The following is a 24121-nucleotide window of genomic DNA, read 5'->3' as shown; positions in this document are numbered from 1 at the left end:
AGCACTTGTGCTGCTTCTGCGCTGGATTCTATGAATTGGGCCCTAAATCTGAAGATTTAGCAACATTTGTAAATTATGTTTTCATGATCGTGTATATACTCTGATATATAAGTTATACATATTATCAGTAGGATATGGTTGTACTGTATCTATCACAGTTTGTACAGTCAAGTGTGAAACGCATGAATTAATGTACAAACACACACACTTTAATATTGCGAGCATACTGTTTTGGAAAACATGTACACAATACATGATTGACATTTAAAGCATTACACAGTAACAGGTTTTGGATTGAACTGTTTTTTACATTTAGTATTATGCAAGAAAAGCACAAGATGCAAAAACTTTCAGTAAATTGTTTATATATCCTACAAACTTTCAGAATTGTACATGCAGTTTGTTTTAAGATGTAACTTAAAATAAGAAAATGAGCAGCTTTGAACCATGTAAGACTTCACATTAGAGGTAGAATTTGAACTTTTAATATCGTGAGACATAATTGTGCAGTGGTTAATGGACCTGTGCGCTAAATATGAGGTCATGAGTTCGAATCTTTCTTAGAGCCGTTTTTTATTTTTTAAAAAAGGGAATAATATTGGCGTTTCGTATTTTTATTTTTAAAAAAGGAGGATTATAATTTGAAAAACGAAGAGACAGATTTACCGTGACACGTGAAACCTTTTTTTGGGTCATGGCATGTGACACCTGCTAGTGGCACGTGTCACTTGTAGTGGTGACATGCAGTGGCAGGTGTCACTGGCATATGACACATGCCATATTCGGCTCCAACCCCTACTGAGTGCAGTGGGAGAGGAGATGCTGACACTTTTATGTACGGTGGGCGTTCCGAGCCGTGATCTGGTGGGCTCCGGTGTCCAAGCCGACTGTTGAGTCCGCTGCTTTGTAGGATGGCTGGAAGGTCTGGGGAGGGGCGGTCCCCCATTCGTCTGCTGGCTGTGAGTCTTGGGCTATGTGCTGCTCCGAGGTGTCTGAGTCTGGGAAGCCACAACCCGGCAGTGGCGGGTCGGGGGTCCTCCCGCATCCTCGTCCTTGGGGGCGTTCTGTGCCTCCACAACTGCGCCCCCTCGGGCGGATCGCAGCTGAGGACCCGCTGCTAAGCATTCACGGGTCTCTTTTGGGGGGCAGTGAGGCCCCGAACCAAGTCTGCGCTGCCCGCTGCTGTTCTTCCCATGCAAGGGGGCTCTGGGCAGCCTCGCCGGGCCACAGTGTCCCGTTGAGTTGGTCTGCTGCAGAGTTAGAGAGCACTGGGGGCTGGCGCCGCTTCCCTTGCCTTTGTCTCGAGTCATGTGCTGGTGGTTCAGAATGGTGGTTCCTGGGGAGGGGTTGTCTGCGATGTTTTATGCCATTTGCTATCCTTTTGATGCGGGAGCTCGGGGGACGTGGTGCTTACCCCCCCGATGGCCATCTTGGAATCGGTGAGTTATTTTTTGGTGAACTTCCGAGTGCTTGCCTGTTGGACTAAATCTCTTGCCATATTCAACCTCCAAAACACAACATTCATAACCCAAGCGATTCAACCATTCTACATGTTCCAAAATGTATGCTAGGGTACTACTTGCATAGAGATATACTATCAACATGGGATCAGATACATCCTCGCAAATGTCTACAATTCTGATGTCATTATTATGGATGTGTTTTAGAGGAATGATACTGTGAAATAAAGTCAGCAAACAGGATCGATTTAGAGGCAAGCCATTGTTGTCGCTAAATAAACTCTTAATTTGGAGAGCCTGTGTGCTGCAAGTTCGTTTCCCGGTTGACTGCCTGGGATCACAAGGCCAGGTCGTAAGAGGATTGGCCACTGCTGCTTCCCCAAAGAGTGGAGGCGTCGTACCAGGTCCCAGTGGCTGCTGAAGAGATGAAATAAGCTGGGCTACAATGTTCCCTCCTTGGTTTCCTGGAGGCATTTGGGGTAGAGATTCAGATATATAGGTACAGTACTGTGGGGTCGCCCCCGAGGCAAAACATGAGCTCCTATGTGCTGCATATGGGGCCCATGTCCTTTGGCGCGGGGTTCTTGCTAAAGGCATCTAGCGTACTTCTGATTGATGTACTGGATGCAGTCCGGAGGAGGCAGTAGGGTCACAGGTTCGAAGGGGCTATTAAATGCTTCCACGTTCTGCTCAGGCCCGGCTCCAGCAGGGGGGCCAGTCCCCCCCAGAGCCAGCCTCTGCCCCCCCTAGAAAGGAGGCCATGTCAGTGATGTTTATGACCACCAGGTAGACGAGGGAGTGGGGTGGGGGGTGGATGTCACTCTTAACCAGGGGTGCACAACATGGGGCCCAAGTGCGGCCCAGCATGTTGATTTTCCCGCAAGCAGCTACAGCCGTCCTCTATTAGGAAAGTCTTTTTTTTGACTTGCCAATGGGAAATGCTGACCCTCTATTGGTGGACTGCATTTACTACGTGGCTCTTGCGAGTCACGTAGTGCATGGGCTATACCAACAGAGGGCCAGCACTGTGGCTGGCATGGCGTGGAATGTTGCCGGAAGGCATTTCAGCCTCGCCACGTCAGCTGCAGCGCAAGCACATCCACAGTGCTGGTAAGTGGGGGCGCTCTGATATTCTTTATCGGTGTATTTTTGCTGGGAGTTTGGGGTGTGTGCAGGGGAGTATCCAGCATTGCAACAGTGTGTCGGGTGAAGCGCAAAAAAAGTCCTGCTACTTTCCCCCCCAAATGCAGTGTGCGCAATTCCATACATACAGCCTCATTCACGCAGCTTCCCCTCCCATCAACTTTTTTTTGGTAACATTAGTGGCAGATGGCATTTTAACACCTACACTTGCATATGGATTGCACCAACAGAAGGGGCCTCACAGAAAAGGACTTTGCAAGGAGCATCATCAGTTTTTAGTACTTGCAGGTACAATGGAAGTGACTTTAGAAAAGGTTGCCATAAGTAAGCCAAGTGGCACATAACTTTGTGGTGCAAAATGCCTAAATTGCACTGTTATTATATAACAACTCTATAGTCATTAGGATTTGTTTTTCTTAATGGCTTTATAACAGCATGATATGCTAACATAAACTATGAAGTGAATCACTGCAGATAAGGCACAGTGCGATTACATGATTTGCCCAGGATCACACACTTTGGTTCGTAGTGAAACCGGGATGCAGACAGAGTCATTTGTTGATGCCAATTCTATTTAGCTCACTGTCTTTGTGAAAGGCTCTTGCGATGATGCAATCCACTGGTCACTCTGTTGTTTGGGGCTGTGTGGGCATAGTGTTTGGTTGGGGGTGGTGGCCATGGGGCATAGTGTGGGGGTGCAGGTCATGGGACACAGTTTTTAGTTGTGGGATTGTGGCCATGGGGTATAGTGTTTGGTTGGAGGGTCGGGGCCATTGGTCATAGAGTTTGGTTGGTGGGTGGGGGCCATTGAGCATAGTGTTTGGTTGGGGTAGGGGCCATGGGGCATAATGTTTGGTTGGGGGTGGGACCAATGTGGCAAAGTTTGGTTGGGGTGGTGGAGGCCATGGGGCATAGTGTGGGGGTGCAGGCCATGGGGCACAGTTTTTAATTGTGGGATTGTGGCCATGGGGCATAGTGTGTGTTTGGGGGTGAGGGCCATGGGGCATAGTGTTTGGTTGGGGGTGGTAGCACTCTCAACTCAATTAAATAACATTTTGTGTTTAAAATGTAATTTTGGACATGAACCATTGATAGGCGACATTCAGAATGGGACTACTGTAGTGTTTCAGTTGGAAAGGAGGGGCGGGGGAGGTTGTGGAATGGGTGGGTGAAGGGAGGATTGTATATACATGTGTATGTTATTGGAGGATATGTAGTTGTGATCAAAATATTCTTAAGAACAAAAGACTACCTGTGTTGATTGGACATGGTATGTTCTGTTCTTGAAATTAAAAGAAGTTTGAAAAAAAATGTAATTTTGTAGGAAACAAAATCTCCTATTCCTTGCTTCAGTATTCTGGGGGGGCTCTATCTTTCACAACAAGTTGGAGGGAGCACAAGCATCTACTCCGGGGAATGCTGGGAGTAGCCACAGTTCTCAGGAAGGTATTGTTGGGCAGACACCATCTGAGATGGTACAAAGACTGGGGGCCTCACTGCTCAGCCCTCTCAGAGGAGGAAAAGGATGCATCACCCTCAATTCTCCGAAGCCAGGCAAGGAAAGGCATGCTGGGTGCTGGTGTGAATAGGTGGGAGGGGAGGTAAATGGGAACGGTGGTTAGGGCAGCTAAGGGAAGGTGACTGGACGGTGAAAGGTGAAGGAGGATCAGATATAACAAAAAGGCGAGAGCAGATGGGAAGGGAAGATAGGTAGATTGATGTTGCAACACTATTTACCTTGCTTCTCTTTTGCTATGTACTGTTTTTTAGAGAGGGGTGCAAACATATTTTTGCAGATCTGGGAAGAAATGTTTTGCTGGATCACGGATCTAGGAAATCTGGATGAACGCCAGCAATTTGTTTAGGGTACTCCTAGACCCACACCCAATGGAATGTGGGCCCCCCTTATCACAACCCTGGCCCACCCAGATGAAAATTCCTGGAGCCGGGCCTGGTTCTGCTTGTCAATTGCTGCACAGTTGGTATTCGGTAGCAGGCTAGGGATGCTGGGGATCCTAGTCCCAAACAGTGGGAATAAAGTGGTAGTTGAGGCGAGAGACACCACTTTTTGGGTGGAGGGGTTGCTACTCTGCTGTGCCTTCCTCATTGTTTTCTTTTTGGAGGCTAGCAATTCATACATCAAGGCCTGGCCCTGTGTTTTCCGCTGTTTTCTCCCAGTGACCGTATGGCGTACACCAATAGCCATGAACATTGGTTGTGAGGTGGCAGCTTCTGGATGATAGATGGCGAATTAACCAGTGCTGAGGATTCGTAACTGGAGGGGTTCATTGAGCTGGTAGATTGATAGACCAAAGAACAGACATCTTCCAAGACTCACATCTGGGCAGCCAACTGGTTGTGTAGAGTCGCAGTCAAAGCACTATTTTCCATGAATTGTTCCCCATATGCGCTCATCTTGTCCTCAATGGATTTACTGTCATGAGACAGGGACACCGGTGGTCTCTATCGTAATGCTGGAAGCAGATTGCATTGGTTTCTCTATTCCACCCCAAGCTGGCAACCAGCAGTGTTTGTACCGCTCCAGTCTTCCGGCTGCCTTGTATGCATGGGGCTCCGTCCCCTAGATCTGCAGGAATGCATATGGAGAAACAAACCAAGAGATGTTGCATAACTGCTCTCTTTAGCAAGCACACCGTAAATTCATTTCTGCCTTTCTGACATCGTACCTTTGTAGAATTGCCCTGTCCTTCCTAACCGTGTCTTTCTTTCTTTAGATTTACACACGTTTCCCAGTCCTCCCTGCTGGCTTCGACTGATGCCCTTGTTCCGGGTAGGAGTCTGAGTCTTGGTTTCCTAGGCAACCCGCGTTGCACTGGCTACCATTAATCTCTCCTTCCTGTTTCTCTCGCTTGACAGCTGTATCTCCACGCTTACGAAAATCTTGCACAGTCACTACGGAGGCTTCACACTGCCTTAATTTCCTGGACAAAACCGTCTCGAACACCCACCAGCCCCACGGTCAGCGCTTGACAGGAACACAATCACAATTGGCCTCCCTGACAACCAGCATTACTCCGCATAATGCTCTCCCCTTACCCCCTTCCTCTTGGGAAGTAACGATCATTGTGATTCTCCGTAACTTCTCAGAAGGCAGACTCCTGGCTTCATGTGACACTCGACCCACATTCCTCAGAATCCTTGAACTCTGGAACCCCAGAATTCTCTCGCCACACTAGAAGAAAGCACGGATAATCACTGTTGGGGGCTGCTCCGGTCCACCGGGCAGCCCCATGTTATCGTCGGGTGGCAGCCGACCAGGCACACATAGGCAGCGCTCACGCTGCAAGTACAAGGGGTGGGGGTTCATCCCATCGGCTCCGGGGACACTGGAGCTTCACACACGGGCCGGATGGCCACCGGCTTACTGCGGCCCCGGCTCTGGGGGCACCCAGGCCAGGGTCGCCATCCTGGCCCGACTCACAGGGCCAGGGCGACACACAGGGATGGCGTTGCCCGGCAGGGGCACGGTCCTGGAGCTGGGCCCCATACTTGGGCCCAGCGCACGTGGTGGGGCACCCGTATGGTGCCCCCAAACACACACACGTGGAGTCAGTTGGGTCTCGACTGCCGAGCCGGAAGCGGCTCGTTCTCTTTATTAACTTGGTCACGTGGTTCCCCACGTGACCAAGACAACACCCGGGAAGATACCATGTCTCCCAACAGGGGAGACATGTAACACTCCTCCTTTTTCATAACAATAAAGCAAAAACCCCAAAGTCCCAACATAACCACCACTACTACTACTTGAGCCACTCTCCTACTTTACACACCCTTTATTAACCTGGGTGAGTGGCTCTCACGTCACTAAAATGCACCACTGAGAACTACTGGCACAACATAAAACACTCCATGTGTACGGGTGTGCACCACCTTACAGTGCCCACTAACTGGGCCATTTTAAGCAAGTCCGTGTCAGCCGGCTCACAGTCTTCATGGGGATGTCAATGATGGTGTCCATCTTCCACACTTGTGGAGTCGCAGGAAACCAGCTTGCGTCCTCACCAATGTCTATTTTAGGACAGTCACACCATGATTAACAAAACCGGCAAAGCCGCACCTGGGGAGGCCCAGGGGCCACATTGGCCAAGGTCCACTTGTATTGGGGAAACCCACGGCCAGGCACCGGTGATGAACAACAGGCCACTTCACCCACCTCCCCCATGCCTGCTGCCCTCATTTCCAAGCTGTTATAAGGGCCAGTTGAATGTTGGCCGGCATCCCAGTTTTTATTTCCTCCGCCGCGGGCCCAGTTGAGAAGTTCGGCCCGCCCGCAGTGTGGGCAGAAAGGGGGCAGCCAGCCACGGGGCTGGCACCACTCTGGTGCAAATTTTCCACACGGGTGGAGGTGGTAGTGGGCCCGCCTCCTGTTTTGGAACACTTCCGCTGGTGGGCCGGGCATGTCTTGTGACCTGCAGGAGTAGGCTTCTGGGGAGGGCAGCAACGGCATCCTTCCTCTCCCCATCTTCGCCAGACATGGCCACAGTTGTCCGTTGCGGCTGGGCCGCCATGTTTCTTGCGGCGGCTCGGGCCGCCAGCATGCCTTCTTTTGTTGAGGCGAGCGCGTGGGCGCGGGGCAGCTTTCCCCCTTTTTCATGTTTCTGCCTTGGCATGCCCTTGGCATGTGGGGGCTGCCGCGGACTTCCTCCCGGCTTTTGGGCCCCAATGGATGTGGGCCCCACTTCAATTAGGGGCGGTGTGCAGGATCACCTTCATGTCGCGGTTGGGGTAAAGGGGGGCAGGCAGCTCTCTGCCCGCTCCTCGGGGCGAGCACTCTATTGTTCCTTGTGCAGGCCCTGCTGGATTCGGGCCTGCAACATCTTTTTTTTTTTTTTTCCGCTGGCCCAGCTGATGATGGGCCCGCCTTCCGTTGGGGGCCGCGTCAGCTGTTGGGCGGCCCCTGCCCCATCCCCGTGCCGCGGCCAGTGCCGCTCCTCTGTCGGGGCCGCCTCAGCTGTTCTGCGGCCCCTCGTTTCCCTCCTCCTCCTTCACGGGTGGGGAGCGGCTCCTTATTGCCTTGCGGGCCCAGTTGGAGTTGGGCCCGCATCGTTGTTTTTCCTGCAGCGAAGTTGGCCGCTCCCTGTCTCCGCGGTTTACGGGTGGGGGGAAGGGGCAGTGCCTCTGCCTCTTGCGGCCGACGCCGCAGGCGTCTCTCCTTGGAGGGGCAGCTTCCCTCCTGGTGGTGACGGGGGCCGACCACCTCCTTCGTGCAGGCGGGCAGCACCTATGCGGGCCCAGTTGGGGATGGGCCCGCATCACTTCCTCATGCGGCCGACGCCGCAAATCAACCCTCCCCCACAAGACCGGGGGCAGCAGGCAAGAATCATTACTCCTCCGCAGGCCCCGTTGGTGTCGGGCCGCCATCCTTTATTTGCCACTGCTCCCCTCCGTGGCTTGCGGGTGAGGGAGGGGCAGCACCTCCTCTGTGGCCGCCGCCGCAGAAACTTCTCTCCCCCACGGGGATACGGGGGAAAACAGCCTCCGCTCCTCCACCTCGCGGGCCCAGTTGGAGATGGGCCCGCACCATATCTTCTTCGGGGCACGCGGGGTCCCTCGCCTCGTCGCCATTGTTGGGGGCTGCTCCGGTCCACCGGGCAGCCCCATGTTATCGTCGGGTGGCAGCCGACCAGGCACACATAGGCAGCGTTCACGCTGCAAGTACAAGGGGTGGGGGTTCATCCCACCGGCTCCGGGGACACCGGAGCTCCACACACGGGCCGGATGGCCACCGGCTTACTGCGGCCCCGGCACTGGGGGCACCCAGGCCGGGGTCGCCATCCTGGCCCGACTCACAGGGCCAGGGCGACACACAGGGACGGCGTTGCCCGGCAGGGGCACCGTCCGGACGGCGTTGCCCGGCAGGGGCACCGTCCTGGAGCTGAGCCCCATCCTTGGGCCCAGCGCATGTGGTGGGGCACCCGCATGGTGCCCCCAAGCACACACACACGCGGAGTCAGTTGGGTCTCGACTGCCGGGCCGGAAGCGGCTCGTTCTCTTTATTAACTTGGTCACTTGGTTCCCCACTTGACCAAGACAACACCCGGGAAGATACCATGTCTCCCAACAGGGGAGACATGTAACAATCACGTCCACAGCATTGCTTATACCGGGGAAGGGTGTTTACCTCTATCACTAACTCCCTTCTCTGTTGCAGTTCTATGACTCCATCTGCATACTTAAATTCGCTCCTGGATAGACGATGCCTCCAGACAGCCGTAGACCCAACTGTTGATACATCGAAACACCCGTTGGTAGAGGCGCTGCAGGGTTTTATTCCCCAAAGGGTTTCCCTGGAAACCCTGTCCATTCTTTACCATCTTGGCAGGAGGCGGCCGGGTGACCAGGAGGATTCTCCAATCTTCTACTACTGCATCTCTCCAGGTCAGTGGTGTAACCTTTTGCGATTTATGGTCAGTTGATGTACAGGTATTACACTCACACTTGGTAAGAAGTACCGTGAGCGTAGTTTCTAAAATGTTAAACATTGCTACAGAACAGGTACTTGCTTCTCTTAAGTCCAGGTCGATCGAGTTGTCATTAGAGGATACCGAGGGGAGGTCATTTTGATGAAAGAGTTTCACTGGGAGTTGGCTCAGAGAGACAGTCAAACCGTCCGGGTCTGAGGGTGTAGTCACTGGCTGCCCTTTTTGATCCGGTTCTGATGGAAGCTTAACAGGGTATGCAGCACATTGTTGTTGATGCAAAGTTAGTACCACTGTTGCTTCAAAACGATCAGCCGGCTCAAAGCCATGCATCAAGGCCTCCACTACAGTGACTATAGTTTTAGAGCCAAGGCAGGAAAATTCCACCGTCATCTCCTTGTTTAAGGTTTTAAGCGTGTTCACATAATCCTCCTTGATTAAGATGGTGTTTGCACCTTTTGAATCATTAGCCAAAGGGAATAAATCAGTCATTGGCTTCGAATTTAACGTTCCCCTTGGTGTCAGGAGGCTTTTCCCCAATTTGACTGTGTGCTGAGGGCAAGTGCGAGCTGTCTGCCTGGTGTTTATGGCAGGATAGTCTTTACCAGATAACAGAAGTCCATCATTCTTGTCACCTTCTTCCGAGGCCTTTTCAAATGAACGCTCATGTCCCCCCTCCGGCAAAGGGCAGAGTACACCCATCGAAGCGGAGGGAGCTGAGGCGCAAAATGAGGCAGGTAGGGAGGGCTGGAGTGGAATGCTGGAAAATCTGATACCACTGTTACGACTGGAGGTATTGAAATGCCTACAGGAGAATCTGTTGTACTGGCAGAGTCAACCCTCACGCTATGTATATGCATGGTCGCCCACTTGTTATGCCACACTGAGGGGCTCCCTGCACAGTGTTTACGTTTATATGGCTACGTAGTTGGACAGTAGTACTGATGGCATACAATGAAAGGGAGGGCAGCTGCAATCAACCGGACAAGCTGGTCGCACTAATCAGACTACGGACTAGAGGCGGTCAGACGATCAGGCAAACAGTAGGGAGTGGGGAGTGGAGAGAAAGGTCCAGACACAAAGGTTTCCAACAGGCAGTTTAAGCAATGAAAGCTGTGAAACTGTGTAACTGCACACAGGCGCACACCACACACGTAACTTTCCGGGTGCAGGCTGTGTACTAAACACGCCTCCAGGAAGAAGAAGCAGCAAACAGACTCCAGGTAGGACTCCGTGCACCACCAGGCTGCTCGAGGCTCTGTGTAACTGCACACAGCCGCACACCGCGCACGTAACGTTCCGGGTGCAGGCTGTGTACTAAACACGCCTCCAGGAAGAAGAAGCATCAAACAGACTGCAGGCAGTACTCCAGGCACTACCAGGCGCTTCCAGGCTCTGTGTAACTGCACACAGCCGCACACTGGCATTAATTCCAGACAGGCAAAACTGTGACCTGCTATTAAAATGTGCCTACTGGCTGTGTTCATAATAATCAAACCAGTGTGCATTTGCATTCACAACATTAACAGTTTAGCATTTTATGTGCACCTCTTCAGATAACATTCACATTACTTCTAAGTGCTACCATCATGCTGAATGCAAGGTTTTGCTGTTTGCATGAGATATTTATGGGGGATAAATGCTCACATCTGGCTTGGTGCTAAGGACTTCATAACAGCAAAGGGAGGAGTGAGGTGGTACAACCAGCTCCCAAGAACACTAAAACATGAGTTGAAGAAGAATAGCATGAACGATTGGGTGTTAACTGTAATATCTGTCAAACAGGGTATCTTTGTATACCAACAATAAACACGAGTATATGACACAGGTTTAGAGAGTACAGAAAGACTGAGAATGATGTACTGTTCACTTCTTGAGTTTTTGTTGTGTTATATATGTACAAGAATAATATATTTTCTCTACATAGAAAAATGCATCCATTTGTGCTGTGATTCACTCTGTACAATCATATTTTTTGGACATTCGACTGGAGTTAATCAAATGAGTCTCATTGTGACCCCTTCCCTTGTTAGCAAGACTATTGCATTTTTGGATGCATTGTAATATCCATCCTGCTATCCCTGACTTACACATAGGATATCCCATTTGTACAATCCTGAAAGCTAGAAAGAATTGGTTTCTTGGTAATGGATTTTGCTATTTACATGTAAAACATGAACACTAGGGTTTTGTCTAGTATATGTAGGCTCTTCTTTCCATTAGAATGTGCTTCTCTAAAGAATTCGGGCAATTCAATTGTTTGGTTGAGATGACAGTCAGAGATTAATTTTGGTTAGAATCCTAGGTGTCCTAAAGACCACATAATCCTTGTGTATTGCAAGGAAAGTCTCTTCCACTAACATGGCCTATAGTTCTCTTACATTTCTTAAGCAAGAGACATGTGTCTGGGGTTGCTGTTGGTACTCTTGTTCAGAGGAGAATTGCCTCGCATTCCGGTGCTGGACTGCCCCTGGGCAGGACAAAGACTGATATGCAGGGAAATCTCTCCTCTGTGAAAGGGACAGTGAGCTAAATACTTGGTAGATTCTCTCCCAGGGGCCATCCACCCTAGAAGAGGTCAATGGGCTATGTTTATGCTGGTAGAGGTACTCCCAGAACCCCCTTGTTTTGCATATTAAGTAACTTTGGGTCTCACCCTAAGTTACCTGGGGAATCCAGACGTTGACCCCTTGCTCACTGTTCTTAGAGAGGCACAGCTCCACCTCACTGATGAGGCCCGACTAGGCCGAAACATGTCTGGGGTTGCTGTTGGTACTCTTGTTCAGAGGAGAATTGCCTATCATTTCGGTGTTGGACTGCCCCTGGGCAGGACACAGACTGATATTAAGGGAAATATCTGCTCTGTGAAAGGGGCAGTGAGCTAAAGACTTGGTAGATTCTCTCCCAGGGGCCATCCACCCAAGAAGAGGTCAATGGGCTATGTTTGTGCTGGTAGAGGTACTCCCAGAACCCCCTTGTTTTGCATATTAAGAAACTTTGGGTCTCACCCTAAGTTACCTGGGGAATCCAGACGTTGACCCCTTGCTCAGTGTTCTTAGAGAGGCACAGCTCCACCTCACTGATGAGGCCCGACTAGGCCGAAACATGTCTGGGGTTGCTGTTGGTACTCTTGTTCAGAGGAGAATTGCCTATCATTTCGGTGTTGGACTGCCCCTAGGCAGGACAAAGACTGAAATGAAGGGTAATTTCTCCTCTGTGAAAGCGGCAGTGAGCTAAAGACTTGGTACAATCTCTCCCAGGGGCCATCCACCCAAGAACAGGTCAATGGGCTGTGTTTGTGCTTGTAGAGGGACTCCCAGAACCCCCTTGTTTTGCATATTAAGTAACTTTGGGTCTCACCCTAAGTTAACTGGGGAATCCAGACGTGGATCCCTTGCTCACTGTTCTTAGGGAGGCACAGCTCCACCTCACTGATGGGGCCCGACTAGGCTGAAACATGTGCCTGGAGTTGCTGTTGGTACCCTTGTTCAGAGCAGAATTGCCAAGCATTTCGGTGCTGGACTGCTCCTGGGCCGGACAAAGACTGATATGCAGGGACATTTCTCCTCGGTGAAAGGGACAGTGAGCTAAAGACTTGGTAGAGTCTCTCCCAGGGGCCATCCACCCAAGAACAGGTCAATGGGCTGTGTTCGTGCTGGTAGAGGGACTCCCAGAACCCCCTTGTTTTGCATATTAAGTAACTTTGGGTCTCACCCTAAGTTACCAGGGGAATCCAGATGTGGATCGCTTGCTCACTGTTCTTAGAAAGGGACAGCTCCACCTCACTGATGAGGCCCGACTAGGCTGAAACATGTGTCTGGGGTTGCTGTTGGTACCCTTGTTCAGAGCAGAATTGCCTAGCATTTCGGTGCTGGACTGCTCCTGGGCCGGACAAAGACTGATATGCAGGGAAATTTCTCCTCGGTGAAAGGGACAGTGAGCTAAAGACTTGGTAGAGTCTCTCCCAGGAGCCATCCACCCAAGAACAGGTAAATGGGCTGTGTTTGTGCTGGTAGAGGGACTCCCAGAACCCCTTGTTTTGCATATTAAGTAACTTTGGGTCTCACCCTAAGTTACCTGGGGAATCCAGACGTTGACCCCTTGCTCACTGTTCTTAGAGAGGCACAGCACCTCACTGATGAGGCCCGACTATGCTGAAATATGTGTCTGGGGTTGCTGTTGGTACTCTTGTTCAGAGGAGAATCCTATAATTTCGGTGGTGGACTGCCCCTGGGTAGGACAAAGTCTGATATGCAGGGACATTTCTCCTCTGTGAAAGGGACAGTGAGCTAAAGACATGGTAGAATCTCTCCCAGGGGCCATCCACCCAAGAACAGGTCAATGGGCTGTGTTCGTGCTTGTAGAGGGACTCCCAGAACCCCCTTGTTTTGCATATTAAGTAACTTTGGGTCTCACCCTAAGTTAACTGGGGAATCCGGACGTGGACCCCTTGGTCACTGTTCATAGGCAGGCACAGCTCCACCTCACTGATGAGGCCCGACTAGGCTGAAACATGTGTCTGGGGTTGCTGTTGGTACTCTTGTTCAGAGGAGAATTGCCTATCATTTTCGTGGTGGACTGCCCCTGGGCACACAAAGTCTGATATGCAGGGACATTTCTCCTCTATGAAAGGGACAGTGAGCTAAAGACTTGGTAGAGTCTCTCCCAGGAGCCATCCACCCAGGAACAGGTCAATGGGCTGTGTTCGTGCTGGTAGAGGGACTCCCAGAACCCCTTGTTTTGCATATTAAGTAACCTTGGGTCTCACACTAAGTTACATGGGGAATCCATACGTTGACCCCTTGCTCACTGTTCTTAGAGAGGCATAGCACCTCACTGATGAGGCCCGACTATGCTGAAATATGTGTCTCGGGTTGCTGTTGGTACTCTTGTTCAGAGGAGAATTGCCTATCATTTCGGTGGTGGACTGCCCCTGGCAGGACAAAGTCTGATATGCAGGGACATTTCTCCTCTCGAAAGGGACAGTGAGCTAAAGACATGGTAGAGTCTCTCCCAGGGGCCATCCACCCAAGAACAGGTCAATGGGCTGACTCCCAGAACCCCCTTATTTTGCATATTTAGTAACTTTGGGTCTCACCCTAAGTTACCTGGGAATCCAGACGTGGATCCCTTACTCACTGTTCTTAGAGAGGGACAGCTCCACCTCACTGATGAGGCCCAACAGGCCGGCCCATGTATCTGGGGTTGCTGTTGGTACTCTTGTTCAGAGGAGAATTGCCTAGTATTTCGGTGCTGGACTGCCCCTGTGCAGGACAAAGACTGATATGCAGGGAAATGTCTCCTCTGTGAAAGGGACAGTGAGCTAAAGACTTGGTAGGGTCTCTCCCAGTGGCCATCCCCCCCAAGAACAGGTCAATGGGCTGTGTTCATGGTGGTAGATGAACTCCCAGAACCCCCTTGTTTTGGAAAAACATACAGGACTGCAGCTGTGAGTACAGTGACAAAGTCTAATGTTTTGGACTCGATGATGGGCCTTGGGTGACCAAGGGTGCCAATTTCCCCCACGCACTATATGATGTAGGCCCCAGAGTAGGTAAAGGGTAAAAGGAGGATCATCCACGCTCATCACCATCCTAGGCAGATCATAGGAAAACATAACTCACTGGATTCTGGGACAGGGGAAACTGGCACCCCAGGAGAGAGAGGGAGCAGGAGAAGTGAAAAGACAGGGACCATGCCAAGGGAAAAGGGTACTACCTTTGAAAAGAAGAAGCAAGAACAATTCCCAAGTCACCTCTTTCCCATGTTCAGGTCCCTTAAAAGCATTGATCGCTGTCAGCAAAACAGTCAACTGGCAGCCATAGAGCCGGTAGCCTGCCACAGCGAATTCCGAAACCTTGTGAGATTCAAGAGGGTGGTCATCCATCTTCAGATTCGGTCCGTGCGCTGCACCAACTTTGAAGGAAATTTTGAAATCTGATAACCCATCTCTATAATCATCTTGTGCACCATTACAGAAGAATGCAGCTTGGACTTCACTGCCCCTGAAGGTGGGTCTGTGCTATTATTTAGGCAACCTTCATTCAATGCTGGGTGTAGGTGTTGGAAGGGGGAAAGTGGTCGCGATTCAGAGCAGAGAGGAATTGCGTACAATCAGAAGAGTAGAATGCTGGTTGGAAGAAAGCAAATATGGAGATGCAGGAGCAGACAGAGGAGAAGGGTACGAGAAAACGATATGAGGGAGAGGAGATTGGAAAGACCTGGACGAGGAATAAAAGTGCTAGAAAGTTTGGAGGAGACCAGAAACATCTGAAAATGGAACAGGAAAGGAAATTGGAAAGACCTGGACGAGGGATAAAAGTGGAGGACGTAGACATTTGAGAGAGCAGAAAGAGGTAGAGAGGGTAATAAGAAGAAAGGAGGTAGAAACGCAACTGAACAGTGGAAAGGCCTGCAGAGGTCAGTAAAATGCAGAGGAAGTGGAAAGTTGACAGGTGGATGAAAGAGCTAGAGAAGGGACTAGTAAACAGTGGAGGTGGACAATTAGAAGGAGAGTAAAAAGGCGAGACGAGAAGAATGTGAAAAGATCTAGAGAGAAGTACAATGAATGGAGGATATATAGTGGAGAAATGTAAGGGGGAAAGAGTAGGGAAAGGTAAGGAAGTAAAAACAAAAGTGGAACAAGGAGAGAAAGAGAGAGAGAGTAAGTAAAGATGGATGAAAGATAACCCACAAACCTTAGAACAACAGATTAGGACAGGAGAAAGAGAGAGAAGGAAGGAGAACCAGGCATAGTGATGGAGGCCAGAAAGGCTGACTTGCCATAGGCTCTAAGAGAGGAAGAGGTGAGCAATTATGTGACAAAGTAAAAGGAGCTAACAAACCTTGCTGACAGAAGAGACCCGCTATAAACTCAGTATCATATCCAAGACAAAGCTAGAGAAAAGCATCATCCAAACCAAGAAAGTAGTGCAGTGGACACTTGAAACCCAAATGACTTTGAGTGACTGCCAGGAGGTGACACCGAAGGAATGGTTGGACCGATGGACTATTGTCTTTAGGAAAGCTGAAATTGCTCCCTTTTCATTTCTTTAAAAACATATGGGTTTCACTTCATTTGACACCAATTCAATGCATGATATAATCATTCTGAAGATGTTTATCACATTCCTCACCAGCAGACCATGTGATGTCTTGGTAAAGGCAATCCATTGCATCTTCTTTTACTATGGAAAAGCTAGTGCCTGTTGGGAATTCAACCTGGCTACCAGGAATATTGTGTTTTGTGTCTGGAGGTAAACGAGACATTTCCACAGTCATCATAAATCCCAAGTGATGTAGTTAATGTACTGAAAGGCCACAGTGCACCTTGAACTCAGAGGCAGTGTATGGATGAGGATGCATTGCTTTTCTTGGTCGATGTTTTCTTTACTCTTGCACTTTGACCCCAGATCCTCTCTGTGATACGTTATGCTATATACTATTGTAGTATTGACGATCTCACAGTAGATACGATCTCACAAAAGAAACCAATCAAATGCCACGAGTTCTCACTGTTGCTATCATCACAGAGTACACTAATGATACAGTTACGGATATCACTATCTCACTGCTGATGACATCACAGGACACACTATAAAAGCAATTGAATGCATCATTGAGTGCCGGATAGCCCCATGAAGCACACCATTTTACTGTACATGGTATCACAGAGCACACCCTCTTACTAATGGTGAGGTCACAGGAAGGGCTATCGCGCAACTGATAGCATTTCACCCGAGAACGTACTAATCGCTCTCCCTATGTCAGTACATAGTGCAAGAACATCCGGTAGCCACACACAAGAACATCCGGTAGCCACACACAATAATAACCAGTAGCACGTATCTGAATGTTTCATGTTATAATTTGGAATTCTTTGTAGCTCTGTGGTTCAACAAAGTGTGTGCCTATTTCTTTCTGGGGCAGGTTGCTGCTGTTTTCATCATTGTCAAACCAATTCCTAAATGTGCAGCCGAAAGCATGTCGAATGATGCTTTCACAAGGTCGCCACGTGGATCTCAGGATTCAGCTAATCTCATGTCTGCCCAGCCTGGAGATCCAGACGAACACCGTTATAGAAGCTCACTGGCCCAATATCGCTCAGTGGACCTGGCGGATAAGACGCTAGTCATAAATTGGCTGCAGTTATCCGGTGATCGCAGCCACAAAATAGAATTCCATGCCGGTGGCGCTAAGATCAGACCCCTCCCTCTGGTCCTTCCGTAAAGGCCTTAAAACCTGGATCTTTGCCCAAGACTTTGAGTTGATTCACCTACCTGTACCCGCTCACCCTCTCACCACCACCATTTTCATAATAGCCTTCTCCCAACCAACCTTCACACAGAAAAACTCTATCAGCAGACAATGCAACATATATAAGGTAACAAATTCACCCACTATGCATCCATGATTAACATGGCAACTCAATGCACAATCATATAGACCCTAGCCTAATGCATTCTATACTCAATGTTACTACATTCTGTAATTTATGCAAACAACATCTGTAATCTATGTAAGCTATGTCTGTATTCCAACAGTACCAATGTTATCCCAAGTGCAAGTACTGATAAGGGAGAGCGGCCACCTTGAATCAGAAATAATTTTGATGCTTGTCATGCACTGACAAATAAAAATAAGACTCTTTCATGTTGATTGTGGTCCTATAGCATCTGTGCTGTATTAAGGATTTGATCTACAAAAGTGTTGTCATTTTTGTGACCCAACAAATCAGTCGAGTGGCCTGACATTAATTATTGGTCTTAATGCTCTGTCTTTCTTTGGAACGAGGAAGTGGAATAGAAACCTCTGTTTCTTTTTTCTCTGGGACCTTAAGCTATTTCCCTCTTCTACGGGAGGATTTTCACCTCTACTAGCAGAAGAGCTTGATGGCGTAGTCTTGTTCTCTCTGGCCTGGGTGGTAAATGCCATGGTTTCCTTCTCTCTGGCTTGGGTGGTAAATGGCCTGGTTTCCTGTTGAACTAGATGCAGTACCCTTGGCTTATAGGACACTTCTCACACACTTGCTTGTGGTGATACCACTCCATCATGTTGCTATAAGCTGTAATGCTTCCCCTGTGCGGGGAAAGTGTGAGAGAGCACTGTTTTAGGGAGAGTGTTCCCATATAGGGGCCTCCCTGTCCTCTGTTTCAGTCTATCTGACAATGTATAAAGTTTAGTCAGTATGGTCCTTGCGTGTATTGTGGTTGGTATTGTTGCCATCATAGTGCGGGGTAAGAAATGAGTGTTGATAAGCTGGTGTTGCCTGGCCTCTATACCCTATCCTAGCAGCTGGAACACCCGTTTTGTGAAATGGTATAGTATAAACTCCACCCAATGACTGTGCATTCTCAGTCTCCTTTTTGGAACTCTAGATTGGCTCATCGAAATGATTTTTATCAGAGATTTTCCCATCAGTACTATATTGATGACAGCTGCTTCTGTTTCAGATTAAAAACCTATAAAAACAGTGTTCACTGTGTGTGGAACACTCGCACACATAGGTAATTCGTACACAAATTCACTTGTAAGTGTGTGACTCAATAATCATAGGCAGTCATATAAAATATAATAATAAAGGCTCTACAATACTTCAATCATATTGTCCATAACACATATATCCATGTAATTCCTTTACCAAACTAATAACAATGAGCTCTACGCGTTTCGGGATCCCTTCGTCAGGAGCAATATTTCAAATAATTTTCATAATTCGTATTCCTTTTTTGAGTTCAAACTGCATAATCAGCATAACATGGTGGGAGAAAATGATAAACTAAGTGCATATTAGCTACACTCCATTTGCTGCTGGCTCTTTACATTGAATATTCCCTGGTAAACTAGTATCATATCTCTCATGAGTGCCGCCTGGACAACCCTCTGTGTTAACGTCTGTAGGTTTGTGAAACAAATTTGTCGTTACCTCGCCATCTCTCAGCTCCAGTTCCACATCCAAGTAATGTATTGCATTGTGAATACGGTCCTTCACAGAGTTTAAATGTGACAGAAAACTATCTAGTTTTCCCCTCTGGCCTCTCCAGATCATAAAGACATCATTGATGTACCAAGTTATTCATTTCTGGCCTCAATGTTGGTGGTTAATTATGAATTGTGTTTCCAGATGATGCATAAAGAAATTTGCATAAGCCGGAGACATGGCTGAACCCATGGAGGTGCCAGATGCCTGTATGCAGAATTGCTGCCCAAATCTAAAAAAATATTTCATAGAATTATCTTAGTCAAATCCAATATGAAGAGCTTGGAGGCTTTGCAGTGTTGCTTCCTCAGTAGAGCCCATTCTAATGCTTCGAGACCCCCCTCATGTGGGATGCATGTATAAAGACTCTGGACATGAAATGTCACCAAAAGATCACCTTGCTGGAGGCCCTTGATTTCTTACAGTGTATTCAAGAAATGTGTTGTGTCTCTCAAGTAAGTACTTGATTTCTGTACCATATGTTGAGGGACTTGGTCCACATAGATTGCCAGAGGATCAAATATTCTTTCAGTCCCGGCTGCTATTGGTCTGAGAGGTGGGTTGTGAAGCTGTTTGTGGATTTTTGGAAGTCCATAGAAGACAGTAGTCATGGGATTGATTTAATGAAAAAATCTCGGTGTCTTTTGGGTAATCCAACCATTGTCCAACACCTTTTCAAGTGTGGTTTTGATTATTGTCATGATCACCAGTATTGGGTCTCCATCGATGTCATTGAGGAGTGTCAAACACTGGACGTTATGAAAGGTAGTATCCATAATGACAATTGCTCCCCCTTTATCAGCCAGTTTTAGTGTGATGGTATGATCATCTGCAAGGTCTCTGACTATTTGACTCTGATGTTTTCTGATGTTATATCTGTTTGCCTTGCTGTAGTTGATCTTTGTAAGTTCACTGAGCATCTGTGACTCAAAGAGTTTCAATGCTGTGTTGTTTATCTGAGGATCAAAGGTACTTTAAGGTTTCATCTCCAAGTACTCGCAGACGGGTGGTTCTTCAAAGGGGGTTGTATTTAAAAAAAGATCGTAAGTCACATCTTTCTGATGTGTCTAAACAAATTGGTTCTTTCCTCCAGATGTGTTGAGTTCTGTGTTGAGGTGAAAGATTATCCAAAATTGAGGACTTCTAATTGACTTTTAGGTACACTAGGTGTTTCCTTGCCTGTTCCTTGATCTTAACTTTCTTGTGGACTCTTCTTGTCATTTTTGTCTAAAAAAGAGACCTGGACTGTATTCGATGTGGAAGCCGGTTGTTAGTTGTGGAAAATAGAGTTAGGTAAATTAGGAGCGACTGTTGATTCCAAGTTCTTTGTGCCTCGAGTTATGGAGTGTTCTCCGCTCATGGGGGTCTCGCTACCGATGGCACTTCTGTCTTGTCTATGTGCACATGATGGACAGGTATTTTTCTAATATTCTGCCAAGAATAGACTATATTTTGAGAGTAGTCCAGAGTTTATCGTCTGAACTTGTGTACCATACGTTGTTCTATGTCTTTTTTGTAGTGGTCCAATGATTTATTGATATCCTCAAATATGTTTTTTAGTTCCTCACTACTCTTCAGGGCCCCTAGTTGCTAACAAAGTTCATTTGTCTCAATGTCCAGTTTCAATAGGATCAGGTCCAATGAGCACTTGTTTAGGATTTGTTCCCACCTTTTTACTAAATCAGGCACCTCCTTACATAGGGTTGGTCGGAGATAAACTCTAAGCCCTCTAGGAATTCTTTGTGTGCAAAAATATTGCGCTAAGGTGGTTGTGTGAAGTTTTTGGGCGATCTCCCTTTGTATTAATTTCTCCAGTTGGGAAATAATGCGTTCTGGATTGGTTGCAGTTGGTGTGGTAGTTTCAATATCCTTAATTAGCCCCAATATACAGGTAGCTTCTTCTTTATTAAATGCAAAGGTAGTTGCATGCTTATCTCTGATAGTATTGATCCTGGAGAAAGACATATTCTATCTATGCAGGTAAATGGTGGGGTGCTGTCCATATGTTTGTGTCACACCTATTTTTTAACCTTCACTTTTAGGACAAGATTTCTTGGGAGACAGGCTACTGCCCTCCACCCTTAAACCTTAGAAGACTCAGTCACATGTTCACAGAGGTTGTCCAGGCGGCACTCATGAGAGGTATGATACTAGTATACCAGGGAATATTCAATGTAAAGAGCCATCTGCAAAAGGAGTGTAGCTAATATGCACTTTGTTTATCATTTTCTCCCACCTTTTTATGCAGATTATGCAGATTGAACTCAGAAAAGGAATGCGAATTATGAAAATTATATGAACTATTGCTCATGACAAAGGGCTCTTTATCCTGAAATGCGTGGAGCTCATTGTTATTAGTTTGGAAAATGAAATAATGGATATATGTGTTATGGACTATATGATTGAAATATTGTAAAGGATTTATTATTATATTTTATATGACAGCCTACGATTATTGATAAAAATACTTACAAGTGAATTTGTAAAATTATTTGTGTACGAATGACCTTTGTGGACACTTCACATCCTCAAATTACCTGACAAATTCAGATTATTTTGTACTAAGCATTGTTTGGTTTGACAAAGACTCGGAGTGTGCAGGGGATGTGTGTGTTCCACAGACAGTGGACACCGTTTTTCTCTGTTTTGAATAACCGCAACCTAGCGTCAGGGTTGCTACACACTCCTCAGCACCTCACTATAGCCTTAAATAAATTACGCTTATACAGTAATCAGGTGTGCGCCTGCATAATTACTTCCTCAGATTAAAAACCTGCCACTCTGAGCCATGAGTATCTTTTTAACACTCACCATGTGGCTGCTTGTCTCCCTTGCATCTCTGATGGACCTACCCTGCATCATATGATCGCCTGCAATGCAATTGGAATCTCTTGTAAAATGGTCTGTCTGTGCACTTGCTTCCTCTGGTAGCATATTTATAAAAGGTTGCATCTTGTACCATTTGGAATAGTCATACCTTACTAGTAATGATGTGACATTCGAATGCATATGCTGTACATATCTGTAATAGCCGTCATCTTTTGCAGTGCATGAATGTGCCTGCTTTCTATGTCAATGGGTGCCTGCAATGTAGATGATTGGGTGCTGCATCACCTGATGACTTGAAATTGCTCGATGTAAAAGGCCAGAAGCCCCAGTTACACAGCATTAAAATAGTCCAAACCCAAACGAGGCTGGATTTTAGCTGTAACCAAAGAAACCCACAAGAATGAGTGAGGAAGGGAAGGGTTTGTCTGAGCACATGCAGTTAAAATAAATTACCTGTTTGATTTGGGGTCAAAATTCAAAGTATGGATTAATCTTGAACGCATGGTTTTAGACCACAGAGACCAGGCGCCTACATTGGCCCACGGTGTCAGGCCACATCTGAGGCTGGCAGCACCATGGATTGCTGGTAACCAAGAGGACCTCGGCTTTATCAAGGCTCAATTTCAGACTGTTGCAGGAGTTGCCATTCAGAGACTGTTGGAACTTACTTGAGATGGTGTTCATGTCACTGCCGAGCCGAGGGAAAAGCTGCGTCATCAGCACAGGTGTAGAAAATAAATCCAAAAGAGTGAATATGTTTTCCCAGTGAGGAAGATAGAAAGTAAAGAATAGAGGGGAATGGGAACATTGCTGGAGACCCCCACAAGGTGTGGACTGAAACTTAGATGCAAAGGGGATAGGAGGAATCGCCTGCTTTCTGTGAGAGGAAAAGAATGACCCACTGCAAAGCACTGCGGGTACAACAGTAAAAGTGGAGGCAGCAAATAAGCACCATATGTTTGATTGTCTGGAAGGCAACTGAGAGATTTAATATGGCCATCACCCAAACACTGCCAATGTATGACAAAAGGTGGATGCCACTGACCGGAGCCACAATAACCTATTCAGTGCTACATCCAGGGTGATACAGGATGGCCTGGACAGGATGGAGAAGAAAAGGCACCTAATGTTATTTGCAAATACTTCAGCAACCCATCCTAGTTCATGCACTAGTCTGTCCTCCTCATGGCTTCTAGCACTTATGTTTTGTGAGATATTGAATTGTTGTTCTACTTCGTGGGATTATCATTTTCTTGGGAATTTGCTGTAATACTTCAGCAGTCCTTCTCCTGGAACTGGCATCTTGAGGTTTATTGTAATGCTCCTCATAAGGGTGCACAGAGCTGATCATTTCGAGTAAAGAACTGACTTTCGTGTCTTTTTTTACTCGCATTTGGTTCTTTTAGTAAGAGATCGTTGCAGCAGATCTACCTTGACATGATTTGAATGTAAGAAAGATTCCTAATTTCAGTGATACTGGTTTATTCAGACAATGGCACATAAGCTACTAAATGCTGAATCCTAGGTGCAAATAACCAGATGCATCTTATGCGGTTACTGCTGATAACTGTCCATAAACCCATATTCACTTCATTCTGTGTAGGTAAAAGTGATTATATTTATCCTTTCTTCATACATTTCCAGTTCCTAATCTCAAGTTAAAGGGGGGCTTTTTTTTTTTACAATTAATGAACTGGCCCATTTCCAAGCCCTGCAAAGTCAGAGTATTCCTATACATTTCACTGATTTGAAAAAAATATATTTTTACAATCTCTTTATTTCATAGTTCAAATGACATATTTTGTTTTTTCTTTCAGACAAACAAAGCAGCAACAGTAATAGTGTACAGAAACTCCCAGCAAATTACACATATCCAATCCGAAGTGACACTCCAGGAGGAAGCCACATCTCCCCCAGTGACTCATGAGGAGAAGAGGTCTGGTGGCTGTGTTGCTGACTTTGGAACCTGGATACCTGCGCTCTGTTTCCAGATGTGGAACTTGACCAACAAGTTGTGTGATTCTCGGCAAATCAACTTCCTGAACCTGAAATTGAAAACATGTTCATGTAAATATTCGGAAACCAACTGTGCAGTGTCTAGAACTATTCCACTAACATGCCCTCACCCACTGATCACACTATGGTTTCTGTAACCCAGTCTCAACCTGACCCATCAGACTGTCATGTTCTATGTGCAGCATCTCATGGTTGAGACTCTCCTTCTACAGTAAATCGTTCCCTGAAAGTGATTGGCTGTCATTTGACCTAGG

The 24121-nt window shown here is 47.4% G+C and overlaps 1 long non-coding RNA gene and 1 pseudogene across 1 annotated transcript; one reads left to right on the top strand and one right to left on the bottom strand.

Annotated features, from left to right (window-relative positions):
* The first annotated feature begins 965 nt into the window (after positions 1 to 965).
* LOC138582279 (uncharacterized) lies at positions 966 to 24096 on the top strand. Its single transcript, XR_011304997.1, has 2 exons — positions 966 to 1439; positions 23669 to 24096. It is a non-coding gene; the product is annotated as an uncharacterized lncRNA (long non-coding RNA).
* Positions 23317 to 24121, bottom strand: part of LOC138582278 (thiol S-methyltransferase TMT1A-like) — a 36870-nt pseudogene continuing 36065 nt past the window's right edge.

This window comes from Ambystoma mexicanum, chromosome 3q (genome assembly GCF_040938575.1).
Source record: "Ambystoma mexicanum isolate Mex_15411 chromosome 3q, UKY_AmexF1_1, whole genome shotgun sequence".
Lineage (NCBI taxonomy): Eukaryota > Metazoa > Chordata > Amphibia > Caudata > Ambystomatidae > Ambystoma > Ambystoma mexicanum.
Note: the sequence above shows the minus strand (reverse complement) of the source record. Positions and strands in the feature narration are given on the sequence as shown.